Here is a 5,010-nt window from a genome sequence, read left to right as displayed (position 1 = left end):
TATTATTATAATTATCATTATTATTATTATTATTATTATTATTATTATTATTATACTGTTCTACTGTTCTACTGTACTTATATACTGTAATATTTTCTAATGTAGGCTAATTGAAAATTTACACAATGTTATCGAATAATGCCAAACATAACATTGTTTAACCCATCATAACATATTCCTTTTCTTTTATAATCTCCGAAATATTTATTAGTTTAACATTCTCAAAAAAATATTTAATCATGCACACAAAATTTAATAGTTTCATCTCTGGCATATTAGACTCACTTTGATTTATTTTTAGCAGTGTTACACGGGCTGCATTATTTTTTCTAGGCCGCTATTCTAGGTCATGCATGCTGATTTCCCCTCGCAAGTCGCGAAAGCAGCGTTTTCACTGCTTGTGGAATATGAAATTGCCTGTGATGTGAAAGCTATGGTGTATACTGTAGTAAAGTTAGGCCAAAATCTCTTGGTAGTTGATCGAGACAGTGTAGTCAACACAGTGAAAATTAATGGACTAATCGTTAGTATTGTAAATTTATAATATCCCTATGCCTAGACACTGTTTACGTACAGCATGGTCTTTGAAAGTTGTATAAAAAGCAGTGTTGAATCTGGTTATTTGAGTAATGCAGTATGGAATATACAATATACCCGAGAATTGTTTTAGAAGAAAATTCTATGTACAGTATTGTTAGAATGTTGATTTCTCACACACATTTTGTTCATTATTCAATATAGAGTACCATAGTCGTGTCGTCACAACACAAGGTGGCGCCCTCTGGACGTTGGTTACCGTTCATTACGCCTGAATGACTTCATAATCTTAATGGTTTAGTATAGGCTTTCTGGAATAGGCATTTTAAAACCTAATAATTTACCATCAAAATGTACTAAAAACATAAAAAGGTTGCATTATATTAGTTATCGAACACACATTTAGTCATTTCATTCATTTCATTTCTTTAGGCACGAGGGCCAAGGATATGCCAATAAGTGAACTTAATCACTGTCCTACGTGGCATATCCATTTAACAACAGGGGACTTAATGGACCAGTACAGTAACCCCCTACTCTTCTCGAATGATGTACCGGGTTCTTTAAAGTGCACACGAAATGCGTACACTGGGCCTACGGTTTAAAGTCCATATCCGAGAAGACTTGTTCCACCACCGGAACCATTGGCGAGTGAGCCGTTCGAACCAACGCCGATATTAGAGCTGAAGGTCACGGTGCCCCTGACTTAACCGCTCGGCCAAGTCATCTGTTAACATAAATTTACAAAGAAAAATTAAGATACAAATTCTTAATAATTACGTTAGAAATTAGGATCAATAGTTTGTCAGTGGAGAAAATGGCGTCGGTTGAACGCATTTTGTGTCGCCGATAGCAACGGAGTAGTATCATGTGGTATCGTGACGTAACACTGTAGTACTCAATAAATAAAAGTAATAAGCATAGATTTATAGCAATAAACATTGATTATACCAAATCTGACGATATTCTATGATATGTTGTTAAAGGCTGTTTACCCTATTAAAAAACTGAATAGCTCTTATTTAAAAACAATTTAAATCAGATGGCAGTAAAAAAGCAAACCTTTCACTTAATTAACAGGAAAAAATCCTTAAAGTTACCAGCCAATTAATCATGTAAAAGTATACAGAAAATACATTCACTGTCTGTTAATTGACAGGGATTTTTTCTCAAAAAATGTTTAATTGTAAAATTGTAAGTCAGCAACTGTGTCTGAAGAACTCGTAATTTGTCTCCGAGCATTTCTAAAGCTTTATATCCTTCAGAATCAGTACTTATAGGGGGTATACATACAATTGCTACAACACATGTCATCTAGGATACTATGCTGTAGGCCTTCTCAAATTGCAGATTCAATATGACTGTGCTTTTTTATACTTTGAAAGACCATGCTGTACTTAAACTGTGTTTTGTCATAGGAATATTATTACAATTTTAGTCCATTAATTTTCACGCTGTCTTAACTACCAAGGCCTATTTAACAGATTTCGGCCTACTCCATAGTGTTTACCAAGCATACAGTATGTACTGTAGCATCTTGATACACCACTGAACTTTGTTTCGTGAGGTAGAGGTCTGATATGCATATTCATTCATATCAGTTTACCTAACTGACCTAAAATAGCGCCCTCTGTAATTTTTGCCTTAAGTGTATGGGAAAACAAATAATACGTGCTGGCCGGATCAGAATCTTTGACGGGCCTGATTTGAAGAATGTTCTCTGGTAATTCCTGAATTGACTGGAATTTCTATCTTAAATGAAAAAAACTAGTTTTCCTGTAGATCATGTTTAAAAAAAAACACAAAAAATAGAAAATAAGCTTGCTGATGCCATTCCATGTAGAAAGCTATACGCTGCACTCATTATGACATCGACAATCAGCAGACCGTGTCATGCCATTGTCGGCTGACGATTGCACGATGTAGTGTGTGTGTGTCATTATTAGTTTATAAGCCTTTGAAAATATCAACAATCTATGTTCCGTATTTCAACATGTTGTTTTTGGTGGAATGTATAGTTTATATGTATAGCCCAGAAGGTTTTAATACTCTAGAGAAGAAAGAATTTAATCTTGTTTGCCTATAAATCATCACAAAACAGCCTCCTTATTTCAATATAATATTTTCAATTTTGGTAGGAACTGATGGATGGCCACTTTATATTTGTTTGAATTCTTCACAATCATTTATAAATAGTTGCATCGAACAAATTGTGGCAAAGACAAGCCAAACCAGTCACTCGTCGCAAAAATCGATTTTGCGTTATTAATACAGTGTTAGAGAGTAAATTAATAGCTATAAAATGGTAACAAAATCATTCAAATCGGACATTTCCTTATAAAGTTACAAGCGTTTAAACATAGAGCTGCTTAAAGAACAATATATGAGAAATCAGCCTTTCAAGTTTATGATTTCAGGCATTTCTCATGCAGAAACTATCTTTAAATCCTTAAAAAGTGTTGTTTTAACATTGAAAATGAGGAAAATAACAGCATAGGATGGTGTGCATATATAAAGGTTAGTTTAGTGCAATAAAATAGATTTTTTTAAATTTGACATTCCAGCATGTTTTGGCCATTTTCTCTGAAACACGATTTACGACGAGTGACTGGTTTGGCTTGTCTTTGCCACAATTGGTGTACTGTATATACTAAAAATAGAAAAGTTCCATCTTTTATAAATTTGCGATTCTCAGTGTTTAGACTTTATATTTTTCGCCTGGCAGTGCCACTGATGCTATGTTCAAAGCCTCAAAACACCTTCGTTATAAGAGTTTGAGTCTACTGTATTTCCTGGGCATACCAGATAGAAGTCTTCAATTAAAAAAATTAGGACTAGAATTCAGTCCACGCACAAAAAAGAGCTGATTTCCGCACATTTTTTACCAAAAATTAGGCCGTGGCCTTTCTTTCAATTCCAACCAATGTAATTTAATGTAGAAAAGTAATGTACAGTAGTTCGATTTAGCCTATAGCGAAGTCTCAAATCGCTGTGGACTGGCTCGTACAGTAACTTTCTTCTAATCTCCCCTAAGGGTGTCTCATGTTTGAGCTCCCCGTTGAACCAGTACCAACTGCTCTCGTCTGTCCACAACAGGGGTTGTATGAACCAGTACCAGCCAGCAGTCAATGCTAACTTCATCAAGTGTAAAAGCTCATTCCACACTATCAAATATAGACATGATGTGCCTATATATGGTCATGATGTGATGTCATCATGACCATATGCAGGCATGGAAAAGCAGATGCGGACTAAACTACCGGCATTCATCAACGAATGATTAAATCAACACATAAACCAGGTAGTGAGAAGAAACCTCCAACAGATCGTAGTTTAGTTTTTACTCAGACTCACTTTCATTAAAACCTTTTCCAGACTATCCAAAAACATGTGACGTGCCTAAATATCATGTGACATCCCTAAATATCAGTCCACACTATCAAATATAGACATGATGTGCCTATATATAGTCATGATGTGATGTCATGCAGGCATCTCACAACATTAAAATTGAGGATGATGCCATGGAAACGCAGATGCGGACTAAACTACCGGCATTCATCTACGAATGATTAAATCAACACATAAACCAGGTAGTGAGAAGAAACCTCCAACAGATCGTAGTTTAGTTTTTACCATAGAGATATAATAAGAATACTAGAGCGCTAACAGCAATGTATTTGATGTTCGAAATACGCAGAGCTGTGTGTGTGTACCATCCAAGATGGCTGCCATAGATTCAGCCAATCAAATTTCCCCTGAGCACTATCATTTTCAATTGCGCCCTCAATTTACACAGAAAGTTCAGTACAGCTAGTTACCCGTACTTTGAAACTCGAGCGTTGTGGTGTATGGGTGTAATGTACACAATTTTAATTCTTTTTAATATTTGAATAAGATGCTCTACTTGGCCTCTTTTTGGCTATGACAGTTTAATAATTTGTCATTATGAATACTAATTATCATTAATGAAATAATATTCAGTCAGAGGGCTTATTTATGGTAATAATATGTATACTAAGCCTGAAGGTGGCGCTTTCCTACGGCAGCCATCTTGGATGGTACACATACACAACTCTGCATTGCTCCGCCATCTTGTCAGCACTCTAGTTGTTTAATAGCTCTATGGTTTTTACTCAGACTCACTTTCATTAAAGCCTTTTCTAGGCAATCAAAAAAATGTGACATGCCTATCTCTGGTCATGATGACATCACCTCATGACTATATATGGGCACATCATGCCTATATATGGGCATACCACAGTTTTTGTCAAAGAAAATTTGATAAGTGTGGACAAAGCTTTATATACTGTACAGTAGGAGCACATGGCTAAATTTTGATGCACAAAAATATTAACAATGAACTGAGTGAACATTAAAATTACACTAATAATAATTAACTAATGAAGAAATGGTCTTAACATTAACAATTAATACACTGTATGTCCTTTAAAAAAAAATAGATGTGAAGGA

This window comes from Anneissia japonica, unplaced genomic scaffold (assembly GCF_011630105.1).
Source record: "Anneissia japonica isolate Jap-2015-1 unplaced genomic scaffold, ASM1163010v1 scaffold4723_len126649_cov178, whole genome shotgun sequence".
In the NCBI taxonomy this organism is placed as follows: Eukaryota; Metazoa; Echinodermata; class Crinoidea; order Comatulida; family Comatulidae; genus Anneissia; species Anneissia japonica.
This window is presented reverse-complemented; position numbering follows the sequence as displayed.